The sequence below is a fragment of the Babylonia areolata genome, chromosome 10 (assembly GCF_041734735.1).
Source record: "Babylonia areolata isolate BAREFJ2019XMU chromosome 10, ASM4173473v1, whole genome shotgun sequence".
NCBI lineage: Eukaryota > Metazoa > Mollusca > Gastropoda > Neogastropoda > Buccinidae > Babylonia > Babylonia areolata.
Window position 1 is genome coordinate 38,248,193 of NC_134885.1, and position 7,799 is coordinate 38,255,991.

Genomic DNA, 7,799 nt, shown 5'->3' on the forward strand with positions numbered 1-7,799 from the left:
CAACAAGTATGTCTCCCCGTGTGTGTGTGTGTGTGTGTGTGTGTGTGTGTGTGTCCTGTGTCTCTGTCTGTGTCTGTGTTTGTGTGTGGATACGTAAGTGTATACATGTGTATATGTATAATGATAACAATAATATCTGTCTGGCAGCTAATTCCAAATGCAAGGTCCAGAAAAAGAGAAAGAGCGGCGGCCGACTCTGCTGTTTGAATCTGGGTAGGCGTAAACAGAGCGCCGATTGTTGAGAGGAAGATGTGTTGTAGATATGAAGGCAGCCACAGACGTAGGAAGGGGCAGATTTGTGAATACATTTATAACAGAGTACAGATCTTGTACTTTATTCTGTGTGAGACAGGGGGCCATTGGAGATGTTGTTAAAGAGGAGTGATGTGTTCAGATCTTTTCTTTCTGAGAACGAGTATGCGCTGAATGGACTAGGATGTAGCAGGTAAACCAGTCAATAGAGAGTTACAGTTGTCGAGGCGAGAGAGTCAGATGTTGAATCGGTGGACAGACATTTCCGAATGAAACTGATGCGCCGTATTTGACAGTAGCAGGACTGACAGGTCTGGCTGATAAATATTTGCATGGGCAGTGTGTTGTCAAGGACAACACCGAGGTTCCTGACTGAATTGGAAAGAGGGATAGATGTACTGCCAAGTTTGACTGAGTCAATTTTGATGGAAGTGAGTTTTTGTTTAGTTCCTATGATCACTGGTTGAGTTTTGTCCGCGTTCAAGTGTAACTTATCTATCTATATCCATACGTATATATATATATATATATGTGTGTGTGTGTGTGTGTGTGTGTGTGTGTGTGTGTGCAGTAACGGGAATTGGTACATAGGAATGTGCCTCTGGTGTGTTCATGCAATGTGAGTGACAAAATACAAAGAGATTCTATTGCGCCAAGGTACAACGTCACAGGAACTTGTCCTTTGTAAAACCAGCCCGCGAAGGTGGGTTCGATGCCACCGTCTTCAGAGATGGAGGTCATAAAACCATCTTCAGTTGGACTGCTGGGTGTTGTTGGCCCCTGGAAGTCACCTCTTTTCGTGTTGTTCACCCTTTCCTTTGATTCCTGTGCAAACTGTCCACCTACCTTTGTGCAGGCAAAATGCCGCCATTGGCTCGGGGCTACGAGTGTTTTCGATGCCTCTGGATGAAAAAGAAATGGTTGTTTGCTTCCCTCAGAAAAATCAGAAACGTTCATTCAGTTAATGTTCATTAGTTCATTCCTTCGGTCATTCATTCATTCTACCTCTCTCTCCACTCCTTTTGAGCTGTCATAATACAGTATTCAATGGACCATCATTCAATGTTTCTGTCTCTGTCTGTCTGTCTGTCTGTCTCCCTACGTCTCCCTCTCTGTCTCTCCCCCCTCCCCCCTACCCCCACCCAAATAAACACGGCGTAAACATTGTGTGTGTGTGTGTGTGTGTGTGGGGGGGGGTGAGTGGGTGGATGGAGGTGGATATGTGTGGGTGTGTGTTTGTGTATGCATCTGTCTGTCTGTGTGCGTATATCTGTGTGTATATATATGTGTGTGCGTGCGTGTGTGTGAACGTTCAATCGATCTAGTTATTCCGTGCATAAACATGCGGACACACACGCATGCACACACAGAGTCTTTCCCTCTCTCAACCCCCTCACCCCCCACACCCCCCACACCCACACGCACACAAACACAGACACACACACACACACACACACACTCACTCACGAACTCTTTCTCCCTGTATATCTATCTCTATTTCTACCCATCTATCTATGTCAGGCATGCGCGCATTAATGTAAATGTAAAGCACTTACGAACACTCATGAACACACGAACACAGAACACACACACACACACACACACACACATTGCCACACATTACAACACACACACAGAACACACACACACACACACATAGAACACACACACAGAGACTGAGAGACAGACAGGGAGAGAGAGAGAGAGAGAATGCTGTCAACTGTATACAAAGTCCCTGCACGGTGTTAATGCCGTCAGCGTTCACAGTTATCTCCGACACGGTTATTGACCCTATACCACGTGACGGGTGATGATCATCGAGCTCAATAATAGTGACGATACTCTGCCTTTGCTTGTTAGTGTGAACAGAAGAACTGAATGTGACGGAGAGGGATAATGTTTTTTTAAAATTTTTATTATTATTTTTTTATTATTATTTTTTTTTAGCGCCTATTCTCAAAATAGGCGTCTACAAACTTTACAGAAATTGGTGAAACACACACACACACACACACACACACACACACACACACACACAGAGAGAGAGAGAGAGAGAGAGAGAGAGAGAGAGAGTATAAACAATGGACTGGTAGAGGCATCTTCTTCATAGTTTAAAGAAACCAGTGTGTTTTCAGGGAAAACGTGAATGAAGTGGAAGAAGAAGAATTCCTGATCTGCCGAGGAGCTTGGCTCCAGACAGTTGGGCCACGAAAAGAGAAAGAACACTGACCCAGTGTGAAGCAGAGAAACATCGAATGAATAACGTAACCGACGTGTACGTAAATGATATCTAGAGATATCTCGCGGCAGTACCAAAGATAACTGAAAAGCAAATAGATGCTAGTTAATGTCACTGAGCAACAAGTTGTTGTGCGAAAATGATACTTCTCTCTGACACTATCCCACACGCAGGTTGCTGTTGTATGAAAAATGACAAATCTTTCTGACACTGTTCTACACGTGTGTGCCTGATATATCATGCAGATCCCTGAAGGCGTTCACTGTTATCAGCGTTCAATGCCGGCATGGTTCTGGTTACTGGACGTTAGTAATTCTCCTGGTCAGTCAGTCTGTTCATGTTTCTGTCTGTCTGTTTGCATTCTGCTTGTCTTTGTGTGCCCTTCTTTTTTAGTTTTTAATCTTTCATTCATAATTCATATACCTACCTGCTTATTTACCTTATTTCATGTAAGGCTAATATTCTGTACATGCCCACCTGTTCAGCGCATTGAGTTTATATTGTGTGGGTCAGGCATCTGCCTTCTTTTTAAAGCTGCAGATGTGTGGCGTAGCATATATGGATCAGCCCGCACACTTTGATGCCACCTTAGAACTGAAACTAAAAGTGAGAGAAGCTGACCGCAAGGCACACATCATGGCACGGTACACCTGTCTGGGCGGTTTTTTTTGCGTTTCAGTTGAACATTGATGGGTTAAGGGACTGAATACATTTCAACAGAAGTTCATGGAAGAGTTGTTTCCCTTGTTCCCTTCAGTGTGGTGGGGGATGTGTGTGTGTGTGTGTGTGTGTGTGTGTGGTGGGGGTTGTGTGTGTGTGTGTGTGTGTGTGTGTGGTGGGGGGTGTGTGTGTGTGTGTGTGTGCGTGTGTGTGGTGGGGGTTGTGTGTGTTAGGTGTGGGTGGTGAGTTAATGAATTTTATTTCATGAGGGAAATGGAAAAGGCAAGGACATGCTTTTTTCATCTGGTCCTCAAGGCAAAGATATCAAACAAGCAAGATTTTCAAAAAAGGAAAAGAAAAGAAAAGAAAAAGAAGTTAAAGCTAGTTTACAACATTTATATATTTTCCATTTCATCAAACAAATATTGTTTGAAAAAGCTTCTGAAGTTAACACCGCTTGTATTTTAAAAGGGAAGGCAAATTATTCAAGTATGAACCACCACTATATAAAAGGATTGGCTTAAAGATCAATTCTCAGAAGAGGTATTGTAAGTTTATAAAAGTGTCTATTGCTATTTATTGTACAGCTATCTACAATACCAGGAGGAGCTGCTCCAGCGTCTACTTCGTGAATCAACAGAGCCTTCTTGTATTCTACTATTAGATACAGTGGAAGAATGTTCAATGATTTATAATCATCAGTGGTTACTGGGGTGGATTTTAAGAACTAGTCTAAGAGTACGTTTACTAAATCTGTTTAAAAGGTTTTCTGATGTTTGCACTCGCTGAATCCCAAACTGCCGAAGCAATCTACAATTGATTGGATATGTACTTGAAAGAATTTTTACAAGCATGGATATTACGAAAATGTTTCATTTTAGACAGTTGAAATATCTTTTGGGGTACTCTTTTACACAGCTGAGCAGCATGATCGGACCAAAATAAATCATCATCAATGAGAGATTAAACCGGAAAATAAGTCAGTTTTGATGTTTTTGTCTGGTTGCAATACATACACATTTAATTGGGGTTATTGTGCGCATTAAGGCACATATGATTAATTGCAGCACATCTGGCTTTTGCTTGATGATTTCTTGTAACTTTGACGTCAATACGCTTATGGATGTATGATTGAAATAAACTGAATTGTCGTCTGCAAATAAACCACGAACCGTTGTTAAATACTGGGGCAGATCGTAATATATAGTGATAATAATAATGGGCCAAGGATAGATCCTTGTGGTACACCCTATCTTATTGTCTTTAATTCAGAATCATTAGTATCAACTAGAGGTTTTATTGTCAAAAAAGATATCATTTGGCCCTTTCAATGTCTGGAATGCTATTTGCATTCATAGACGACAACTTATATGCATCGATTAAAAACAAAAAGACAACTTTCAAGCATTCACATTCATACGACACATTTCGCAGAGTCAGCAATGTATTATTCAGTTTACTATGTATGATAATGTAAAATAGGCAGTCAACGAGGCAGTAAAGTGTATCTAGTTTACTGTGTGTGATTATGTGAAATAGATAGTCTGTGAGGCAGTGACGTACTACCCAGTTTACTCTATGTGATAATGTGAAATAGGTGATCAGATTCTGAAATATGAAAATCGTGACCCAAAAGCCAAAGTTAAAAAAACAACACAGAAGTCGAACTGCAACAACAACACTCTTTCCACAAATCACGGATACAAACTGTGATAGAAAAAGATGCCATGCGTATGATTTTGAATTTGTTTTATTAAATCAAAGTGTTGGCTGCAAAAACAAATGTGTATTTTATCCACTGCTTCCTGATTTCAGGTGGCAGATTTAGAACGAACACATTAACACGAGACAAAGATTTAGTCTCTAAGGTACATTTCGCATTATGCATAACTTACACATTTGACGTGTGTTCATATTTTATGCACAGAATGATAATCAAATAAGCAAATCTAACAAATCAGACAATTCAGTTGGAATGGGCGACAGAGGCTGTTCGTAATTATAACATAATAATAATAATTGTGAAAAATTTATTTAACCACTAAAACGAAAACTCACATTCAAAACATACACCCAACATACGCTCAAACATTAATTCACACACACACACACACACACACACACACCACTCAAACACACACACATACACGACCACACACACACACACACACACACACACACACACACACACACACACCACTCAAACACACACACATACACGACCACACACACACACACACACACACACACACACAAATCAACATCCTTCATACGCATCACTCATCACATTACTTAAATAATACACAGTTCGTACAATAATACGTAACAATTATGTCACTATACTGAAAAACATATGACGATACTGGAAAGTAATTCCAAAACTGAAAATTAATACCGCAAATTTCATAATGCCCAGATAATGGAAATCTGAAATCACAATACTCAACCAAACCCATTTCCTCCCTACACACACCTCAACAACATACATAAACAAAAACTAGTACACTCGTACTCATCGAGTGTGGTACAATTCAAAGAGGTGTATCGTGGCCCGTTTTGAAAGCTGAGTAACACTGATACTCTGTTGTTGATGGCTTTTTATTTTTTCATTATCATTTTTTTTTAGAACGACAGAGAGCGGGCCGAAAGAGAGGAAATAATACATATCCAAATGTCTATATATCTACATATCTCTATGTACGTCTACATATCTCTACATCTCTACATATATTAACATATCTCTAGATCTGTAAATACATTTCTTAAACCGACAGTCGATCAGTATCAGTAGCTCAAGGAGGCGTCACTGCGTTCGGTCAAATCCATATACGCTACACCACATCTGCCAAGCAGATGCCTGACCAGCAGCGTAACCCAACGCGCTTAGTCAGGCCTTGAGAAAAAAGAATTAAAAAAATAAATAAATAAAATAAAAATAAAATAAAATAAATAAAGTAAAAAAAAAAAAAAAAAAAATCAATTAAAAAAACAAACAAACAAAAAAGTCGAAAAGCGAGGAACTGTCAGCAGAGAGGTGTCGTGTCAAGAGAGCGCAGCGTCCTGTGAGGATGGAAAAGAATGGAGGAGACGTGAGAGAAATGGCGTGTTTCGGTGAGCAGGATGGTGGACTGATGATATTCGTGCCCGGTGTCCAAACCAGTTAACGTTCTGTTGGTTAATGTGGTGGTGGTGTGGTGTGGTGGTGTGGTGTGGTGTGGTGGTGGTGTGGTGTGGTGGTGTGGTGTGGTGGTGGTGTGGTGGTGTGGTGTGGTGTGGTGGTGTGGTGTTGCTCCCACATCTTCCCTGATCCTGGTGCTTCTGACCATGCCTGGCTATGCATTTCTTTTCTTTCTTTTTTTTCCTTTTCTTTTTTTTTGTTGATGCTGTTTTGTTTGCAATCTGACCATCTGCACCATTTTAGTAGCATTACTCTATTACTCCCACGCCGCTCATTCCAAGTCCCCCTATACACGGCCACACCTGTGTTTCACTGTTGTAGTCCCAGCATCGGCATTCCACAGGAGTCCCTGCACTCAGTGGTGTTCGGTAGTGCCTGCTGGAAACCAAGGCCCCTGATGGCGATAATAGTAGACTAGTCACGGAGCCAGACTGAGTGAGCGTCCCCCCTAGAGTGCAGACAGCCACCACGTCCCTCTAACGACAGTCCCCCATGAACCTGCCGACACCGAAGACCCTGGCAGGACTCATCCCTGGACTGGAAATGGAAGGGGATCGAAACTGAGGTCACCATGAGAGCAGGGCATGAAAGGCCACGGAATGTGGGACCTTTATTTTTTCTTTAAATTATTGAAGAGGTTTATTACGATGAGATTTGGGACTACGTGACGAGGCTGTACTCTACGCTTCCTGTCAAAATGTTATCCTGGCGGGATCATATTTTTTGTATTGAAGAGGTTTAGCATTGGTGAGATTTGGGACTACATTGGACGAGGCTGCACACTACGCTTCCTGTCAAAACGATATCCTGCCGTTAGTTAACAAGGCCCGACAGATACAGACACTTGTAGTATTAGGAGAGTTGAGCAACACATCAAAAGACGCTTCCAAGGAAAGAATGACACTCGAATGTGTGGTCCCAGTCTTCCTATTTATGCCCACAGCACACTCATCTCTGGTCGCGGGCCGAAAATCCCTCCTCCATTGGGAATCGAACCCGTGTCCTCCGAGCGGTAAGTCCGCGACGCTAACCACTTCGCTGCTTTGCTTACGGCCCTCCTTAAAAGTCGCATATCGCAGGTGTTGATTTTGCGCTCAAGGAGCTTGGTTAGTGCCCTTGTCTGGCACTGTTACGTCAAGGCACGGATGGATGTTATTAAGTTTGGACATAGTCCTCATGGGGATGCTCGGGTGAGTCAACAGAGGCACCATCACCGTTGTACTCCTGATCGTAGTATTGTTGGTTCCTCTTCGTTCGGTTCACTTGGCTGAAGCTGCTGTTGGGTGTGCTCCTGACAGTCTGAGTTGAGGAGCTATCTAAAGTTCCACCACATCGACTGGGATGAAAGACACTAGGAACAGATGATCTTCGCACAACCCCAACACGCTGATCAGTCTTTGAGGGAATATTGGAGGATATTTGAGTTTTGTGAGACATCTATCCATATTGTTATAGTGTGCCAGCAGTGTC